Source organism: Dama dama, chromosome 23, assembly GCF_033118175.1.
Source record: "Dama dama isolate Ldn47 chromosome 23, ASM3311817v1, whole genome shotgun sequence".
NCBI lineage: Eukaryota > Metazoa > Chordata > Mammalia > Artiodactyla > Cervidae > Dama > Dama dama.
In genome coordinates, this window is record NC_083703.1 from 61,795,133 (window position 1) to 61,808,824 (window position 13,692).

A 13,692-nucleotide genomic window follows, 5' to 3' on the forward strand; every position below is an offset into this window, starting at 1 on the left:
TAAACTCCCTCCTTCCCTGCACGCGATGACTCAGCCCACCCCAGTGGGAAGAGGGAAGCCTAGGAGGACACCCCACCCCTCTTTGAAGAGCCACCTCTGAAAAAACTAGTGACACATTAATTCTCTGCAGAGTGGGGCTATTTCCCCTCTGTTAACAGAATATAAGATCGTTTAGGAGGTCCAGGGCACTAGCAGAAGGAGAGGATTCTTTTCAGCAATTCCTCAGTCCTGTTAACAATGTCAAAGAGAAAGTCTCAGTTTAGTGCCGGTCTTTAACTACTCTACCACCTACTAATCCATCCTGCTAACAGGGAAGACTGGGAGACAGACATTAGCTAGCCAGAATTTAGTAACCCTGTTTTGCTTTCAGTATATTTATTTTGGGGATACTTTGCATTTGTATGTTTTCAATTACAGATGTTGTTTAATGTTTCCTTTTAAGTAAGTTACTTAGATTACATATTAAGATTATGACATTATTACACATTACATATTATTACATATTTACATATTACATTATTACATATTATTACATATTACATATTATTATTACATATTAAGATTACATATTACATACTTAGATTACTTATATTAAGTAAATGATGTGTTGTGAATTATGAAGATCAAGGTTAGGAAACCCTCATTCAGCTTTACCTTTTAAAAAAAAATCTAATAGCACCATTGTAGCAAATGGTACATGAACAGCCAGTTTTATTTTTTTTTTTAAGTGCTTTCTTTCTTTACTTATTTGGCTGTATTGGGTCTTAGCTGAGGCATTCAGGATCTTTAGCTGTGACATGTGGACTCTTAGTTGCGGCATGTGGAATCCAGTTGCCTGACCTGGGATTGAACCCAGGCCCCCTGCGCTGGGAGCAAGGAGTCTTAGCCACTGGACCACCTGGGAAGTCCCTCAGCCTTATCTTTATACGAAGTCCTGAAGACCCTCAGAATAGGACCAATGGGGCTATCAGGGTAAGAGGCATTTAATCTTTTTGAGGCATCACAAACAAGGCTGCAATTAAAAACATGAAACAGGTGCCATTTCCCACATGTGCAAATACATCAGGAGCATAGGTTTCTAGCAGTGGCATTGGTGGGTCAAAAGAGAGTGCACATTTGTCATTTTGATTGGCATGACCACATTGCCCTCCAAAGAGCTTGTGCCAATTCATTCTCCCTGGCATGGTGCCTGTTCCCTACATTGTCTGGCTTCATTGGTTTTTAATGTGGCTTAGGGAGAAGCCACTTATCTTGGATCCAGACACTTTGATTTCGGTTCTGGTGGTATATTATGATGGCTGTACACAATTCAGGAGATTTGGGGTTGAACCCCAACTCAGCCACTAACTGCTATGTGACTCAAGTTATTAGCCTGAGACTCAGTGTTTGCATCTGTCAAGTGGAAATAATGTCTTCAGTTGAGTCTCAGCTTCCTTTAAAGTCAAGTTCCAAAGTATAAAGGCAAAATTTATTCTTTCTGCCCTAATTTGTTGAACCCATGTATGATATAACTTCATCCTACTTTATAGGGTCATTGTGAGAATTTAAAGAACTGCTATTACCAGAGTACCTGGCACATCACTGATGCTTGATGATAATAGTGTTATTTCACAAAATTACAAAATCATCTTTCTAAGGCTTCCAGCAGCTGACATGGGGCTGCCAGAGAGATGCTAAAGGACATGAAAACGTTTTGGAACTATTACAAGGGCTCCAGATATGGGGGTTAAACTTAACTGGGGCTCCAGAAGCCTCACCAGGCACCACCTGCTGGAAGCTTTCTTGACTTCTGTCCTTTGTATTTCAGTGCTGTGTTAGCTCACCAGGAGATCATCTTTTCCCAGCTATTGCTGATGAGCGAACAGGAGCTGAGCTCTCAGCCAACTGGGGAGATGGGCCATTGGGAGAGACCCCACTCCTGCCCATATTAGGCCAGTGGTATACAAGGGGAGAGTACAGTGGATTGTCTCTTTGCGGCAGGAAAATCCCCAGCCCTCTCTCTTTAAAAAAAAAAAAATTATTTATTTGGCCATGCCGGGTCTTAGTTGAGGCACATGAAATCTTGAGATTCAGCATGTAAAGTCTTAGTTGCAGCATGTGGGATCTAGTTCTCTGCATTAGGAACTCAGGCCCCCTGCATTGGAAACATGGAATCTTAGCCACTAGAATACCAGGGAAGTCCTCCTAGCTCTCTCTGAACTCTGCTCTTGAACTAGAAAATGAGGACTTTGGATTGGTTGATTTTTTTTTTTCATTTATTTTTATTAGTTGGAGGCTAATTACTTTACAATATTGTAGTGGTTTTTGCCATACATTGACATAAATCAGCCATGGATTTACATGTGTTCCCCATCCCGATCCCCCCTCCCGCCTCCCTCCCCATCCCATCCCTCTGGGTCTTCCCAGTGCTGGTTGATTCTTTAGAAAAGGCACTGTGTTTGGTGTCCCAAGGCTTGGGTACACGGACTATCTTTAATATTAATCTAGTGTGTAATCACTGGGACTCAGTGTTCTCATCTGTAAAATGGGGATACAAATTAAATCACTGAGCCATTATAAATTGAGTCCTTCCTCTCATGGAGCTTGCTTTGTAATGGGAGAGAAACAGATGAGAAAAAATATGTGTATATAAAGTATGAGGAGGTCATGAAAACCATGAAGGGGAATGAACTAGGGTAGAGGGAAGGAGAGTGGCTGGGATGGTCAGAGAAGACCTTTGCGTCCAGGTGGCATTTGAGTGAGACCTGCAGGGGGTGAGTGAGTGTATGCACACTTGGGAAGAGCATTCTGGGTAGAAAGAATAGCAAGTACAGAAGTCCTGGAGTGGAATCTAGCCTGGCATGTTTGAGGAACAGGAAGGAGAAGTGGGTGAGGTATGAGCGGGGCATGGACCAGATCTGAGTGGGCCTCATCTCTGGCTTTTACATCAGTGATGTGAGAAGCCACTGGGAGGTCTTGAGCAGGAGAGAGACATGATCTGACCTATATCTCAGGCCTGTCATTACCTATTATGGATGGTGACTGCAGCCATGAAATTAAAAGATGCGTGCTCCTTGGAAGAAAAACTATGACAAACCTAGACAGCATATTAAAAAGCAGAGACATCACTTTGCCAGCAAAAGTCTATCTCATCAAAGCTGTGGTTTTTCCAGGAGTCATGTGCAAATGTGAGAATTGGCCCATAAAGAAGGCTGAGCATCAAAGAATTGCTGCTTTTGAACTGCGGTGTTGGAGAAGATTCTTGAGAGTCCCTTGGACAGCAAGGAGATCAAACCAGTCAATCCTACAAAATCAATCCTGAATATTCACTGGAAGGACTGATGCTGAAGCTAAAGCTCTATTACTTTGGCCACCTGATGTGAAGAGCTGACTCATTGGAAAAGACCCTGATGCTAGGAGAGATTGAGAGCAGGAGGAGAAGGGGATGACAGAGGATGAGATGGTTGGACGGCATCACCAATTCAATGGTCATGAGCTTAAGCAAGCTCCAGGAGATGGTGAAGGACAGGGAAGCCTGGTGTGCTGCAGTCCATGGAGTTGCAAAGAGTCAGACACAACTGAGCTACTGAACAACAACATAACAAGTAACCCAAAATATAGTCTTTTGAAGCATCAATAATCATATATTCTCTCTCACAGTTTCTTTCTGAGTCAACAACTTGGGAGCAACTTGGCTGAGCAGTTCAGTTCTGATCTCTTGTAAGGTTGCAAGGAGATATTGGACAGGGCTGCATTCACCTGAAGGCTTGACTGTGGCTGGAGGGTCCATCTCCCATATGACCCACTCCCATGACTGGCAAGTAGGAGTTGGCTGTTGGTGTCTCAGCTCCTCTCCACAGGCTTGCTTGGCTGTCCTCAGAGTGTTATGGCTTGCTTTCCTCAGAGAGAATGATTCAAGAGACCTAGACAGAAGCTGCAGTCTTTTTTGACTTTTATGACTTAGCTTCAGAAGTCACTCACTGTCGCCTCTACCATTTTTATTGGTCCCACGGGCCAACCCTATTCCATGGGACTGCACAGGCTGTAAATACAAGGAGGTGAGGATCTCCGCAGGCCACCTTGAGACTGACTACCACAAGGTTTTTGTTTTGTTTTAATTAACATGTGGTAAAAAATTTTTTTTGATGTATAGTTCTATGAATTTTAACACATGCACATTTGCGTAACCACCACCACAAACAGGATACAGAACAGTTCCATCATCTTTCAAAAAGCCCTCCAGTTTCCCTTTGTAGTGACACACTCTCCCCACTCTTAACCTGCGGTAACCACTGATCTATCACCAATGTTTGGTCTTTGAGAGTGTCATAAATGGCATCATGCAGTAGTACATCAACCTCTGAAACTGGCTTCTTTCACCCACAATAATGTCCCTGAGAGTCATCTAGGATTACAGGTTGTTGTTTATTCGATAAGTCATGTCCAACTCTCTTGCAACCCTGTAGACCATAGTCAACTAGGCTCCTCTGTCCATGGAATTTCCCAGGCAAGAATATTGGAATGGGAATGTATTGGAATACAGTTTAGGGCATTAGGTATACTCACATTGTTGTATAATTGTCACCACTCACCCATCACCAGAACTTTTTCTTCTTTCCGAATTAAAACTCCATACCCATTAAACATTAGCTCCCCATTTTCTCCTTGGGGTATTTTTGTAACAGCTGTTTAAAGGTCTTTAGATCATTCCAGCGTCTTACTGTTGGCATCTTTTCGTCAACTTTTCCATGCTAGTAGAAATTTTCTACTTCTTTGTATTGCGGATAGTTTGTCCTGGATGTTTTGATTACTGTGTTAATAGCCTTTAATCTCACTTAAATCGCACATAGAATATCGATCATTATGTCTTAGCAGGCAGCTGGCAAAGTGGGTTCAACTCCTGCCTTGTGTGGGTTTTGGTTCCAACGTCAGTCCTGTTTTCAAACTCCCTCTGGTGCCATGTGCATCTGCTCTATGTGTGGGCCACTTATGGGCTTTCGGAACTTGGGCAGCGGCCTCGCTCATGATTCAGTTCTCAAAGTCTGTGCGGAGCTGTTTAAGTGAGATCCACTCATGTGCAGCTAGTGGATGAGACCAGAAGTTCACAGATAACTTTATGGGATCACTATCCCAAACTCCTGCCTCCCTGCTCTCCCCCTGGGACTTTCTGGCTCCCTGGGGCTTTATTTACCTGACTCTGAAGCGCATTTCCCACGACTGTGCTCAAGTAGGGGACAAATCAGTAGTGGTTCACCCCACTCAGGACCACAGCTCCTCCAGTTAGAGAGGAAGGTTTTCCTTCCTCATTGTTTGAGGCTCCCAGAGGCACCTGCCACCACCCTGTGCCAGCACGGATGGCCTGGGGACGAGGACACGCGAGAACAGAGGAAAGGACAGAAATAAGGATCTCCCTGCGCCCCCATCCTGGTCTTTCTGAATGCATTGAGACAGCCCAAGGAATACCAGAGGGAAAAAAACAAAACACTTGGGACTTCCCTGGTGGTCCAGTTGCTGACACTTGGAGTTCCCAATGCAGGGGACGCGGGTTCGAACCCTGGTCAGGGAGCTAGATCCTACATGCCATAACTAAGACCTGGCACAGCCAAATAAATAAAAATAAAATACATATACTTCAGTTGAAAAAAAACACGTAAACTCACTGCCGGATTGGTAATCCTTGAATTGCTCTCTTCCCCCATCTGCCTTCTGCTGCTGACTTCTCTGAACTCTCAAGAGCTGCTTGTTGCTGCTGTCCAGCGTGTGGAGCTGCATTCAGCAGCAGAGGCAGGGTGGAGACTGTTTCTCCATCTTGCCAGAAGTGGAAGAACCACCTCAGGTCTTGCATCAGTCTCCTGGCTGTCGAGTGGACAACAGACGGATGGGGGCCAGATTGGAAGCAAGGAGGCATGTGAGGATATCTGGGGAAGCGTCACAGAGAGAGAGAGGTGGCTGTTTTCAAAAGGGCAGCTTTGGGGGCAGAGCATTCGGGGAAGGAGGATTGGCATGAGCAATGTCTTGGGAGGTCAGAAGAGCAGACTGGGAAGTCTGGGGTGAGGATATAAGGTTGGGGCAGGATAAAAAGTGGACACCTTGGAGAGAAGGCTGGGGACCAGGCTGGGACTGTGTGTTTGGAGGTGTGTGGTTTGATTTCTGATTTCTGTGGGTCAAAGAAAAAGACGTATGTCTTTCACACCAATGTTTTCCACTGGTATGCAAGGAGGGGAATCCCCCACCCTCACACTTGAGACAGGATGTGGGGATGCTCATGGGAGATCGAGGCCGTGGCTGGGAAAGGTGGCATCAGGGCTGAAAAGGCCCAGTTCCTGTGCAGAAAGAAGGGTATGACTTTATAGCTTGGAAAGGGAATGCCATATTGCTACAGCCTATCTTCAGTCAGATAATCTATGAGAGGAGCCAAGGGTATCCGCTTCTGTATCCCAGATAATAAACGTAACATTTCCCAAGGGCTTTCTGTAAGTTAGCTGGGGGAGGTGGGAGAGGATGGGGGACCAGGTGTTTAGAGATAGGAGTGACAGAGAGCTTTTGCTATATCCTCTTTTGTATGTTTAATAATTTTGAACCTTGTGTACTAGTTATCTGTTGCTGTGAATGAATGAACCCTGAAACTCAGCAGGTGAAAACAATAAGCATTTATCACCTCACCCAATTTCTTCGAGACAGGAATCTGACATCAGCTTAGCTGAGTGGTTCTGGCTCATGAAGTTATAGTCAAGAAGTCATCCTTGGCTGTAGTTGTCTGAAGGCCTGACCGAGGCTGGAGAGTCTCCTTCCAAGATGAGGGATTCACACGACTGCAGGCAGGAGGCCTCAGTTCCTCACTGACTATTGGCAGGAGGCTTCAGTTATTCCCCATGTAGGTATTTCCATAAGGCTACTTTTTTTAAAAATTAATTTTTATTGGAGCATAGTTGCTTCACAATGTTCTGTTAGTTTCCACTGTACAGCAAAGTGAATCAGCCATATGTATACGTATATCCCCTCTTTTTCAGATTCCCTTCTCATATAGGTCACTACAGAGTGCCGAGTAGAGTTCCCTGAGCTATACAGTAGGTTCTCACTAGTTACCACTTTATACATAGCAGTGAGCATATGTCAGTCCCAATTTCCCAATCCGTCCCTCCTCCCTTTCCTCTCTTGGCGTCCACACCATTCTCTGTGTCTGTGTCTCTATTTCTGCTTTGCAAATAAGATCATCTGTACCATCTTTCTTCCTTGGTAGCTCAGATGGTAGAGAATCCACCTACCATGTGGGAGACCAGGGTTCGATCCCTGGGTTGGGAAGATCCCTTGGAGAAGGGAATGGCAACCCACTCCAGTATTCTTGCCTGGATAATCCCATGGACAGAGCGGCCTGGTGGGCTACAGTCCATGGGATTGCAAAGAGTTGGACATGACTGAGCGACTAAGCATAGCACATTGGTTAAATCAGCCACAAGCCCACTCAGATTCAAGGAAAGAACACATAGATTCTCCCTCTCCATGGGAGAAATGTTAAGGAATCTGAAGCAATTTTTTTTTTAAACTGCCATAATTAGTTTTATAATTTTAAAATCTATTTTAAATAAAGAATGGGTGATAAAGCATTGAGGCTTCATTTCCTGAGACAATTGGTTGAGACCACCTAGCCTCATGCGCATTCAGCTGCTACAATCCAGACTCTTAGGTCCTTTATCTTTTTGAGCCTAAGCATCTCAGGGAAACTAAGATACCTTGGCTGTTAAAACTTATAGTTCTTTTTTTTTTTCTTTTTTCTTTTCAGTATCTGGAACCAAGCCCTTTATGTAAATATTTATGTCTGGATTTATTTGTTCCCCATGCCTTGTTCCAAAAAGGATTTGAGGAAGCTTACCAGAATTCATACAGCATAATCATATGATTAAAATATATAAATAGATCAAGAAACCAAGGTAAAGAGAAGGAAAGATTGAAACAGTAAATTGAGATCAGAGGGGAAGTTAGTTCTTGACAATACATGCTGTAGCCTTAAGTAAATATTTGGTATTACAGGGCTGGAAAGGATTATATGTGCTATCTGATCCCAGTTAGCTCTTGCAATTTCTTTCCAGCACCTGCAATAAATGTCAGTATGCACATCTCCAGTGATGGGGAACTCATTACATTGCAAGGAAACTACAGCTATCAGAAATTGTGGACCCAGGAGTCACAAACTCACATGCTTCCGAAGGCCAGGAAGTCAAAGAAAATAAATGGGATTTCCCTGGCAGTACAGTGGTTAAGACTCTGTGCTTCCAGTGCAGAGGGTACAGGTTCGATCCCTGGTCAGGGAACTAAGATCCCACCTGTCATGCGGCACAGCCAAAGAAATTTAAAAAAAAATTAAGTAGGTCTGCAAGGGACCAGGGAGCCAATGGCAAAGCGGAATGCACACATTCTGTTTAAGAGGGGCTGTTGCTACTGCCCCCAGCCAGTTATTGCCATGTGGGAACCCAGACAGTGTGGCCAAGTCTTAGGAATTTTTTTTTTGGCCACACGCCTCATGACTTGTGGGATTTGAGTTCCCCGACCAGGGATGGAACCCAGGGCTTTGGCAGTGAGAGAGAGTCCTAACCACTGGACCACCAGGGAATTCCTTGGCTATTTCAAGAGAAGCTGAAAATTCCAATTGATAGGAGAAATCTGCTAGTTTTTAAATGTTGGCAATTGATTCTCTAGTTTTTTAAATTTTTATTTGTATTTATTTATTTATTTTTGGTTGTGCTGAGTCTTCACTGCTATAGACTTTGTAGTTGCGGAAAGCAGGGCCACTCCATAGATGTGGTGTGCGGGCCTCTCATTGCAGTGGCCTCCCTTGTTGCAGAGCATGGACTCTAGGGCACATGGGCTTCACTAATTGCAGCACATGGGCTCAGTAGTTGTGGCTTCATGGCTCTAGAGCACAGGTTCAGTAACTGAGGCACATGACCTTAGTTGCTCCACAGCATGTGGGATCTTCCCAGACCAAGGATCCAATCCATGTCTCCTGCATTGGCAGGAGGATTCTTTACCACTGAGCCACCAGGGAAGCCCTCTCTGTTTTTAAAATATGTAGCAGACCAGATAAAACACAACTGTAGTCAGATGCTCCCACAGTCCACCAGTTTGTGGGCCAAGAGACACCAAAGTCATGGGCTTTGAAACCGGTTTAGAACAGACTGACTCTGGCTCTGCCTCTTACTGGGTAATGATTTGAAATCTCAGTTCTCATCTGTAAAATGGAGATCATAATAGTTTCGACCTCTTAAAGATGTAGATCTGGGAAAAGAGAGGCTGTAAAGTATTTACACCAGTGCCTGGCATAAGGAAACACCAAATAAATAATTTATAGTAAGTAACTGAAAGTCGCTCAGTGGTGTCCGACTCTTTGCAACCCCATGGACTATATAGTCCATGGAATTCTCCAGGCCAGAACACTGCAGTGGGTAGCCTTTCCCTTTTCCAGGGGATCTTCCCAACATAGGGATAAATAATAAATAAAAACAAATATTTAAAAATGAATATGCAGTGCTAAATAAATGCAATAAATAAATAAATTGTTATGAAGGCCTCTCTTAGGCTTCCATAAACTGTTCTGAGCTCTGCCTGTGAAGGTAATTTTTGATAAGGATGTTTAAGGTAAGTTCCAAGGTTTTAAAGGATGTGTGCGTGCATGCTAAGTCGCTTCAGTTGTGTCTGACTCTTTGTGACACTATGGACTGTAGCCCACCAGTTTCCTCTTTCCATGGGATCCTCCAGGCAGGAATATTGGAGTCGGCTGCCATTTCCTCCTCCAGAGGATCTTCCTGACCCAGGAATCAAACCTGCTATCTCGTAAGCCTCCTGCATTGGTAGGCGGGTTCTTTACCACTAGCGCCACCTAGGAGGCCCTTTAAAGGGGGACTTTGGTTTTAATTGTTAGAAGTGCAGTTCTCATTTTCCTCTTAGGTGTCAGCACATATTGTAAAGAACCTGCCTGCAATACAGGAGACCCAGGTTCAATTCCTGGGTTGAGAAGATCCCCTGCGGGAAGACAGTGGCTACCCACTCCAGTATTCTTGCCTGGAGAAGTCAATGGACAGAGGAGCCTGGTGGGCTACAGTCCATGGGTCTCAAAGAGTTGGACTGACTGACTAGCACTTACTTACTTACTTGGTTTTAATTGTTAGAAGGACAGTGCACATTCTCCTCTTAGGTGCCAGCACATATAACATTTCCCTTTGTGCAAGACTGAGACAAAACTGAGCTGAAAGAGGAAGCGTGCAGGATCCTTTTTTGGAGTGGAATGGGGGTGGGTGAGGGGTGATGAACAGAGATCTGTCAGGTATGAGAAGAAAGAGGGGTCCAGGGGAGAGGGAATTCCGGGGGGAAGGACCTCTGGAAAAAAGGCACAAAGAGGCCTGTGGGCTCATGGGGACAGGTCAGAGAAACGTGGGAAATATGGCCAACAGTGACGTTGTTGGAGCCCCCAAGCTCTGTGCCTGAGAGAAGGGGAGCCTCTGGAGAGTCAGAGACAGGCCAGGCAGATCTGCAGGTGTAGGAACTGAGTAACCGAGACTCATCACTTGCAGGCAGTAATGGGCTGAATGGGCCTCCCCAGGCTTCATCTCAAATCACTATGAGTTTGTGTCTGCTCTCCACAAGTCTGGAAGCCTCAGGGGAGGAGGAAAATAGGCTATTTTTTAGTCTGGATTCACACCCAGTATTTGCAGAAAACTTGAGAGAAGTACAGGGATGATGAGTTGGGGCCACCTGACTATAGGCAGAGTAAAGAGTGTGGGCTCTGGGTTCATGGACAAAAATGTAACCTTGGCCAGTTTTCCCACCTATAAGGTGAGGATGATAAAAGTACCTTCAGAATAGGTGATTGTAAGGATTGACATACTTGACTTACTGTAAATGCTCCATAAATGTACTTTCAGCTCTCCCATGGGCTTCCCCTTGGTCTTCTTACCCTCAGCCACCACCTTGTACCTGTGGATTATCTCTCTCCATTCTTAACCCAAGTGCTCCCTTTCTTTTCACCCCCTGATCCCACTTTCCTACTGGTCAGTAATGTGCCTTTGAATTTCTTTACTTCTGATTCTCCTTGGAAATAGCCAGAAGATCACATGTAGCTGATAATTGGCAGAATTTGGTCTTGCATTCAAGTCTGACTGATTCTCAGTTCATGGACTTTAATATCACACCATGTTCCTTGGGCCTGTGCTCCTCACTTAGTGGCTGTGAACAATCAAGTGTCTTGTCCAAGGCCTCACAGCCGTCAGTGGCAGGGCTGAGATCCAAACCCAGATCTGCCTGGCTCCAAACCCGGGGATTCCCCCTTACCTGCATCTCCCATAGGCCATTAAGTAATGGAGCATCTCACTTCAGTGTTTCTGTTTTAAAATAAAAATAGTTAATTTATTTGGCTGCACCAGGTCTTAGCTGCAGCATGAAGGATCTTTAGCTGCGGCATGCAGGATCTACTTCCCTGATCAGGGATTGAACCCAGGCCCCTGCATTGGGAGTCAGAGTCTTAGCCACTGGACCACAAGGAAAGTCCCATACTATAGCATTTCATTAGCAACTCTCCCACAGGAATTCTGCGAGGTCATCTAGCAGGAATCACACCCAGGTTGTAGGTGAAGAAACTGAAGCTCAGAGAAGGAAAGCAACTTATTCAAGTTCACACAGAATTGGTAGAGCCAAGATTCCCCATGCTTCTGGAGTCCCAGCTTAGTGCAGACACTATGTCTTAGTCATCCTTAGGTGTTCTATTGTTCCTAAAGTGATGCCCTGCCCACAGTCGCTTCAGTAAATGTTTTCTGATGGGTTGGCCGTTGCTATGTTGGATGCTATCTTTGTGCAGAGCCTGAGTCTTGCTGTTCCCAAGGCATCCGAGATGTCCATGCTGCTCAGGGACAGGAAAGGGAAGCGATGGCCCTTCATCACCCTACAGGTAGTGGTCACCCCCGGAATTGTAATCACTAGGATCAGAATGGTGGTTTGCCAATGATATCCTTCATCAAAACTGCAACCGGTACTTAGTTCGTTTATTTTTTAAGAGTGTTTTTTTAGAGCCGGATTCTAGGTTCACAGCAAAGTTGTCTCCTGTCCCCCACATGCATAACTGCCCCCATTATCAGCATCCTTCACCAGAGTGGTACATTTGTTACAACTGATGAACCTACTTTGACCCATCATTATCACTGAAAGTCCATAGTTTATGGTAGTATTCGCTTTTGTACATTCTATGATTTTGAACAATCTGTAATGACATATGTGTGCTTAAATGCTAAGTCACTTCAGTTGTGTCTGACTCTTTGCCATCCTATGGATGGTAGCCAGCCAGGCTCCTCTATCCTTGGGATTTCCCTTCTCCAGAGGATCCTCCTGACCCAGGGATCAAACCCAAGCCTCTTATGTCTCCTGCATTGGCAAGTGGGTTCTTTACCACTAGTGCCACCTGGAAAGTCCATAATGGCATATATCCAGCTATTATAGTATGTAGAGTTATTTTTGCAGCTTTAAAAATACTCTGTGCTCTACATTTTCATCTCTTGCCACTAACCCCTGGTGGCCATTGATTTTTTAACTGTCTCCACACTTTTGCCTTTTTCCAGAATGTCACATAGTTGCAGTCATACATTGTGTAGCCTTTTCAGATTGAATTCTTTCCCCTAGTAGTACACATTTAAGTTTCCTTGTGGCTTTTCATGGCTTGGTAGCTCATTTCTTTTTAGCAATGAATAATAATATTCCGTTATCTGGATATTCCAGTTTATTTATCCATTCATCTACTGAATGACATCTTCAGTGTGGCTTCCAAGTTAATAAAGCTTCTATAAATATTTGTACGCAGGTTTTTGTGTGGACACAGTTTTTTTGCCTCCTTTGGATAAATACCAAGGAGCATACTTGCTGGATTGTATGTTAAAAGTATGTTTAGTTTTGTAAAAAAAAAAACAAACCAAAACTGCCAAACTCTTCCAAAGTGGCTGTACCATTCATTTTGCATTCCTGTAAATGTAAGCATGCATGCTCAGTTGTGTCAGACTCGTTGCCACCCTTATGGACTGTTGCCCACCAGGCTCCTCTGTCCATGGGATTTTCCAGGCAAGAATACTGGAATGAGTTGCCAATTCCTCCTCCAAGCAACCTTCCTGACCTGGGGATTGAATCTGCATCTCCTGCAGCAGCAGGTGGATTCTTTAACATTGGCCACCTAGGAAGCCCCATTCTACATTCCCACCAGCAGTGAATGAGAGCTCCCACTGCTTCACGTTTTCCCCAGCATTTGGTGGTGTCACTCTTCTGGATGTTGGCCATTCTAATAAGTGTGTAATGGTAGCTACTTGTTATTAACAATAAATATAGTTCTGCTTACTATATAAAATTTAGAAAGTACAAAAGTGTTAAGAAGAAAATAAGAATAAACTATAATGCCAATACCAGAAGGTAATGACCATGGTAAGTGTTTGATGACTATACCTCCAGCTTTTTCTGCACATGTGCACACATACACACACACACACACACACACACATGCACACGCACACGCACACCTTTCTTTTTAAACCAAAAGTGTGATCAGAAACAGTAGCTTACCTGTAGCAGATACTGTTGGTTGTCTACTCAACACACACACCCTTCTTCCTTGTTCAAAGAACTTCAAAAAATTTAATATTTATTTGTCTGTTTATTTTTATTTTGGCTGCGCCAGATCTTAGTTGCAGC